Genomic DNA, 8348 nt, shown 5'->3' on the forward strand with positions numbered 1-8348 from the left:
GTTCACAGTCGAACACATTAAAGGGAGCGATAATGTGGGAGCAGACTACCTAAGCAGAGTGTAAACCCAGGTATACCTGTAATTGTGTACCGCGAGTAAAATGTTTAGGTTGTATGTTCACAAGGTGGTGCCTCACGTTTACATTCGCGACTTCTATATTGTACCAAAACGTGAAGTTTGTAATTATGCGTATTACCTATTGTACTGTACATTTGCCGTGTATTGTTGGCGTTACTAGTGGTGGCATTCGCGAACGTTGCGGTTGTCGACTGCCAGAACTTTATTGTTGTTCTCAAACTTATGAGTTGTCGATAGGATGTGAATTTGTTGAGAAATTTGCGCCAAACCGCTGTTCTGTACGCGAATTCTGTACCTGTCATTATTCTTATGAAGAACATTGGGCTGTACTGGATTTTGGGTTAGTAGGCACAGCCTGTTTTGTTCACTAAGTGTGAACGACGCGAACGCACGACTTTGTGAGTTTGGGAATATTATTGCATAATATTCTGAAACTGGGGGGCTGTGTCACAAGCTCGAGCGTACGACGTCTAAAAGTATCGTATAAATTTTTCATTTTATTGTACAGCGCCTAACTCTTCTTCAGTCGTCCGATTCATTCCGTTCGGTTCTGTTTGGTCCGAGACAAGGCTGGAACTTTCGCGAACGAAGAGGCGGTAACACGATCACCCGCCAGCTCGCCGGCAAGAAAACAACAAAAATAAAACCTCCGCCGCTCCGGTTTTGTGGAAGCTTCCAGTACTTTCGAGGAGGTGCGCGTGGACTTGCCAGTGCTAAAGCGCGATGACGATTCTAGAAGGGAGAAAGGGGGAAGTTATTCACTGACGGTGGCGGGCGCGTTGTGTGTTGTGCTCTCCCCCTCCGCGCCGGCACGGCTATAAAAAGAGAAGCCGCGCCTAACCAAACGAGCTACGTTTGGACGTCGTTATTGACAACGGCACCTGCCAGTTTGTGCATCACACCATCGGCGACCCGCGCCCTGGAGGACTCCAACGTACTCCCGGGCCTCGAATCACCGTGATCGTCTCGGACGGCCTGGCCTACAGCGAAGCCAAGCTTCCCAGGTAGCCGAATCGCCTCCAACAGCGGTGCATCGTCCGGCCCGGTCGGTGAATATGCTGGGACTCTGTCTCTCATATGCATCGAACTGTTTCTTTTTTTTAACTACTCCGCTTCGTAATATTCATGTGTTAACGCTCCTGTTTGTATCATTTTGTCTAATTGGACCGTTTCTTGTATTTGAATTCCATCTAAGTTGTCTGCCAATATCGATCCGTTACCTAGTGCGTGTGTTTGTAACTTGCCTGTCTAAATATAAGTCTTTGTGCTGTTTTTCGTTCAGGGCTCTTGCTCATTCTTGCCGCTCTGGTCGGCGAAAGCCGCACATCAGACGGCCACCCCCTTTGTCACCTGTGCCCTGAGGATTCGGTGGGGATGGTTGGCTCTCTAGAGTCGACTCCTCATATCTTCTGGCAGTGCACCCTGATTTAACGAAACGGGTGACAATAGGACACAACACACACTCATATCTTGAACTGGCTATTGGATCCGCAGTTCTCTTTCTTCTTCTAGAGTGGGATGTGGGTACTGACCCATATTGTAGTGACAACTTCCCCACGTCACTAACATATATAGGTAAAGGCCTATGCAGTCCATCTTCTAAAAACAGGTTTCAATGAAGCAAGAGCTAACTGGAATACATTTACAGGGACATCCAAACTGCACCACACATCCATAGAACACCTACACGTTGAAGAAGCTACCCAACTCCTCACGGAGCACATCCTTGACGCCGCCGAAAAATTCATTCCCCACGCCTCTGCTGCCCCGTGAAACCAGAGGAGGCCGTGGAGGAATGGGGACTGTAGGCGGGCGCGAGAGGCCCAGAACGAGGCGTGGGGTATCCTTCGTCGGTACACCGCGTCGGGTAACCTTATTTTGTTCAAACGGGCCAAGGCGTTTGCGCTGTGAGGCAAAACGAGAGAGTTGGCACACCTTCTTGGCATCCATAAATTATTACACAGACACACACAAAGTCTGGACACGAATACGAAAACTAAAAGGACAACAGGCACACAGCCTGCCCCTGGTTAGTACAAGAGGGGACACAATAGAAGACCAGGCTAACACACTTGCACAACACTTATAACATGTGTGGAGTTCAGCACACTACACAAACACTTTCAATAAACACAAAACATCTGTAGAAAAGAAGTCCCTGCGTGATAACTACAAGTCGCACACTTCTTACAATTCACCCTCTGCTCTGAGCACATGTAAGCTCCAGGTGCAGACTAAATCACATACACCATGATACAATACCTACACCCAGACACTCTTGAAACACTGCTACATCTATACAACAACATATAGCTTTCGGGGCACATTCCTCGCTCTTGGAGGGAGGCCATAGTAGTGGCTTTTTGAAGGAAGGAAAGGACCCTTCCTCTCCCGCCAGCTATCGGCCCATCGCCCTTACAAGCTGCCTGCGCAGGCTCCTCGAGAAGATGATAAACAGGAGGCTCGTGTTCTTTCTTGAGTACAATGGTCTTCTCGAGAGCTGCCAGGCGGGCTTCAGGGCAGGGCGGTCCACTAACAGCCAACTCGTCGCGCTCTAGTCTTATATAAAGGTTGCTTTCCTGCACAAACGATATTGTATGACGGTATTCTTTGATCTGGAAAAGCGTACGATACCGCGTGGTGGTATGACATCCCAAGCGACCTGAATTCCTTCGGCATGTCAAGTAACATGATGAACACACTTACCAGCTACTTGTCTCAAAGAACCTTTCGTGTGCGAGTTAGAACTGCACTCTCTAGGGTGCATGTGCAGGAAAATGGAGTACCGCAAGGTGGAGTTTTAACGTCTCGACTGGGGCCAGTTGGTTCATTCTGATCTTAAACAACAGCGCAAAAGACAAGGACTAGCGCTTGTCTGTGCTTCTTTCTTAGTCCTTGTCTTTTGCGCTGTTGTTTAAGATTGGAGTTTTAAGTTGCACACTTTTTATTGTGGAAACGAATTCCCTTAGGAAGGCGCTGCCACCGTTGATTTCCTGTTCAATCTATGTAGACGACGTTCAACTCTCCTTTAAATCCTGTAACTTGTCTGTCTGTGAGCACCAAGTCCAGCTTGGTGTTAAGCTAGCCGGCTGGGCAGATAGCAATGGTTTTTAATTTATTCCAGGGAAGTGCACTTGTGTTTTGTTTTCCAAGAGGCGTGGCATCCTGCCAGATCCAGACATTCAACTCAATGTGGTCTGGATTCCTGTAGAAAACGAAAACAAGTTTTTATGTATAATCTTCGACGAGAAGCTCACATTCATCCCACACGTAAAACAACTAAAACATAAATGCTTATAAACAACCACTATACTGAAGGTTCTCTCACACATTTCTTTTGGCGCTGACAAACAAGTTCTTTTACGTGTTTTTACCAGCTTGATAGGTTCGCGATTGGACTATTGTAGCATTGTTTATGGGTCAGCAAGTAAAACATCCCTCAAAATGTGTGGACCCAGTGCTCCATCTGGAGCTCCACCTGGCGTGTGGCGCCTTCCGCACTAGCCCGGTCGAAAGCCTCTATGCGGAGTGCAACAAATGAAACCTACAACCTCAGCGAGCATACACAGATCTCCTTTGCGCTTCTAGAATTTTATCCATGCCTCACCATCCTTTTAAATCAGTTTTGCATGATACATCCATGATTGAACTACTTTTAAATCGACCATCGTTCTCTGCGCCCTTCTCTTAGAGAGTTAGAGAGGAAGTGTCAGAGCTTGCTGTCTTCTTTTTAGGCACCATCCAAACTTCTGTAACAGATTTTATGGCACTATGGCATCTCCACCCTGTATCATGCGACACATCTTTTACATATACAGATAACCGAGCCCCCCCATGTGCAATTCTGCAGCACTTCTTGTATTTGCAACAGAAGTATCAATGTTCTGAATGTTATACGGATGCCTCTAAAACTGCCACATCTGTGTCCTGCGCGGCACATGGGTCCGGCCTTAATGTCACTAGAACTCGCAATAGTAATACTAGTATCTTTACGGCAGAGGCTTACGGTGTACTTCTCTTTGTTTAATCATATACTTCAAAGCCTCATCCCACAATAAATTATATATATAGATTCCCCCAGTGTTGTGCGGGCATTGTCGTCAACAAAGTCTTCCAAAAACCATGTTGTCAATCTGATAGTCAAGGGTAATATGTCTGTGTGCGCCCACAAATTTGAACTGGTCCTATGCTGGGTCCCTGGACACTGTGGCATAGCCTGGAACGAAGCAGCGGATCGAATGGCTGCTGCTGCTAGACTCTTGAATACAGTAGACATAGCCACATTACCTTACACCGACGTGAAACCACACATCAGACAACAACTTCCCAAAACGTGGCAAACACACTGGAGTGAACAAACAGACAAGTTACACATAATAAAACCTCACTTGGAACCATACACCACCGACACACGCAATATATACACTGAAGTCGCCTTGGCTACATTACGGATAGGGCACACACATGCAACGCACTCGCACCTTCTCCCTGGATCTCCAAGTCCTCTGTGCAGCAGGTGCGGAGAGGTCCTATCCCTGATCCACATCCTCATACAATGTAAGGCACTCGACATTATACGACGCAAACACTTCCCACAACTACACACGCGACATATTCCACCACACCAGTCATACGTCTTAGGAGACGATGCCATGTTTTCGGTTCAGCGCACCTTTAAGTTCCTATCAGAAGTTCACTTCTTACAACTCATCTCATACCCCCCATTGTTTTACCGATGGTCCTATACACCAGCCACCTTATTTATCTTCTAACCACTCTTGTTCTTCACCCTGGACCTTCACACCAGCAGTGCTCATAGTCTTTAACCGATTTATCCATGTTCCCTCCTCATCAAATAACTTTGTGTTTGGCGCTCTTTACCCATGTCGGCCTTGCCCCACTAAACTAAAACCATCATCATCATCATCAGAACGAAGAGTTGACTTAGGCAATAAAGTATAAAGCTGTTTTCTGACGAAGGCTGACACGTGTACATACATTCGTGTGTTTGTGCGTGTGCATGTGCGAGTGAGATCGTGTGCGTGATTGCGTGCGTGTGTGTGGGTGCGTGCCTGCATGTGCGTGCGTGCGTGCGTGTTTATGGGTGTGGCTGTAGTTGACTGATGTGTCGGTTTAAAAATACACCGTACCTAAATCCACAGGCGATGTCAGTGTCCTGCCACCCTTCTTGGTGTTTCTCTTGTGCGCGTCGTGAGGAGATCGTTCCATAGTCGTAACCACGTTACCGCTGTCTGCCGAATCCGTGCAGCGCTTTTTGATGTACACCTCGGCTGCCTTATGAGCCCGCCGCTTGCGTGTTGAGACTCCGCTTGGAAGCTGCTGATTGGAGGCACTTTCAGCCCCCCGTTGACGAGAGCACAGCCTTCTGTGTTCCACTATGAACGCGAAAGCGTTACAGAATGAGTTATCGGAACGTAACCATTGCTAGCAAGATGCAGCGATGGCGTAGAGGTAGAATACCCGCCTCGCGTCCAGAAGGACCGTGGATTGAATCCCGGTGCCGGACAATTCCAACCGGATTAAAAAAAAAAAAAATCCCGCGCATTGATGGAATTGCACAAAGGGGCTTGGGGCGCTGCCTGACCCCGGCGACCATTGCCGGTAATGCACTCCCTCACCAGAGCAGGATTGGCCACCCTGGTGTAGTAACGGCCACAACCTCCCATGAATACGCCAATTAACCCTCGGCCCTCAGTTCCCAGCGGCTGCGAAGCAACTGACCACGGCGGCGGTCAGACCTGTGACGCAGCAGAGGGTGCTAAGAATCCCTGGATCCGGACAGGCCGCCAATGGAATCTGAACCTGGCAACGTTTAACGTGCGAACCTTATCTAGCGAAGCAAGTCTAGAGGTGTTGTTCGAGGAATTAGAGGGCATTAAATGGGATGTAATAGGGCTTAGCGAGGTTAGGAGGGCAGGCGAAGCCTTTACGGTGCTGAAAAATGGACACGTCCTATGTTACCGTGGTCTAGAAGACAGAAGAGAACGGGGAGTGGGATATCTAGTCAATAAAAGCATAGCTGGCAACATAGACGAATACTATAGCATTAACGAAAGGGCAGCAGGTCTTGTAATTAGGCTCAATAAGAGGTACAAGCTCAAGGTGGTGCAGGGCTACGCTCCCACATCCAGCCACGACGACCAAGTAGTGGAACGCCTCTATGAAGATGTGGAATCGGCAATTGCTAAAGTAAGAACGCAGTATACCGTAGTTATGGGGGACTTCAATGCTAAAGTAGGCAAGAATCAGGCTGGAGACAAGGCAGTTGGGAACTATGGTCTGGGCTGTAGAAATAGCAGGGGGGACCTACTAGTTGAGTTTGCAGAACGGAATAACCTACGCATAATGAATACCTTCTTCTGTAAACGGGGGAGTCGGAAGTGGACCCGGAGGAGCCAGAATGGGGAGCACAAAAATGAAATAGACTTCATATTATGCGATAACCCTGGCGTCGTGCAGGATGTGGAAGTGCTCGGAAGGGTAAGGTGTAGTGACCACCGTATGGTAAGATCTCGAATTAGGCTAGATTTGAGGAGGCACCGCAACAAGCTAGTACGAAAGAAGCCGATAAAGGAGCTAACACTAAGACGTAAAGTAGAAGAATTCAGGATCGCGCTGCAGAACCGATATTCCGCCCTTAACGAGAAAGCCGAGCTTACGACACAGGAAGCCAGCGACAACCTTACACGCATTATCACGAAGTGTGCAGTGGAAGTCGGGGGCACTATGGCTAGACAGGATACTGGTAAACTTTCTCAGGAGACGAAAGATCTAATCAGGAAACGGCAAACCATGAGAATCTCCACCGCAGCTGACAGAATAGAACTAGCCGAGCTCTCGAAGTTAATCAATAAGCGTAAGACAGCTGACATACGGAAGTATAATATGGAGAGGATCGAATACGCTGTAAAGAACGGAGGTAGCCTGAAAGCAGTGAAGAGACGTCTTGGCGTGGGGAAAAATCAAAGGTATGCACTTAAGGATAAGCAAGGCAATGTCATCACAAATAGGGATAAAATAGTCACAGTGGCCCAGGAGCTCTACAGGGATCTGTACAGTAGCCGGGACATCCAGGATAATGCCGAACGAGACAGTAGTTCAGAGGAGATAGACATCCCACCAGTAACGACCGAAGAAGTAAGGAAGGCTTTGAAAGAAATGAAAGGGGGCAAAGCACCTGGTGAGGATCAGATAACAGCAGACCTCTTGAAGGATGGCGGAGAAATTGTACTTGAAAAACTGGCAAACCTGTATACGCAATGCCCAATGACCGCAATGGTACCGGAATCTTGGAAGAACGCGAACATCATCCTAATCCATAAGAAAGGCGACATGAAGGACTTGAAAAATTACAGGCCGATCAGCTTACTGTCAGTAGTCTACAAGGTATTTACCAAGGTAATCGCTAACCGAATCTCTGCAACCTTAGATTTCAGTCAACCTAAAGAACAAGCAGGGTTCCGTAAAGGTTATTCAACAATGGACCATATTCATACGATCAATCAGATGATAGAGAAGTGCGCTGAGTATACTGAACCCCTATATATAGCCTTCATAGATTATGAGAAAGCATTTGACTCGGTAGAAACCCTAGCAGTCATTCAGGCATTACGGAACCAGGGGGTAGATGAGCATTATGTAAGAATACTAGCGGATATCTATAATGGGTCTACAGCTACCATCATCCTCCATAGGGAGAGCAGTAAAATACCTATAAGGAAGGGTGTCAGACAAGGAGACACAATCTCTCCTATGTTATTCACAGCATGCTTACAAGAAGTATTCAGAACGTTGGATTGGGAACAGGTTGGAGTAAGGGTTAATGGAGAATACCTCAGTAACCTCAGATCTGCTGATGACGTGGCCTTGCTAAGTAACTCGGGGGACGAATTGCAAAGCATGCTTTCCGCACTGGGCGAACAGAGTAGAACCGTGGGCCTGAAAATTAATATGCAGAAAACTAAAGCAATGATCAATAACCTCGGGACAGCACAGCAGTTTGAGATAGGTGGCGAGGCAGTGGAAGTGGTAAGCGAATATATCTACTTAGGCCAAGTTGTGACCCCAGATCCCAACCATGAGGCAGAGATAATTAGAAGGATCAGAATGGGGTGGGGTGCACATGGCAGACATTCTCAGATAAGGAATAGCAGCCTACCATTGTCGCTGAAGAAGAAAGTGTATGACAGCTGCATCTTACCGGTACTCACCTACGGGGCAGAAACTTGGAGGCTCACTAAGAGGGTTCA

This window comes from Haemaphysalis longicornis, unplaced genomic scaffold (assembly GCF_048455015.1).
Source record: "Haemaphysalis longicornis isolate Haplotype H1 unplaced genomic scaffold, Haemaphysalis longicornis Haplotype H1 scaffold_13, whole genome shotgun sequence".
Lineage (NCBI taxonomy): Eukaryota > Metazoa > Arthropoda > Arachnida > Ixodida > Ixodidae > Haemaphysalis > Haemaphysalis longicornis.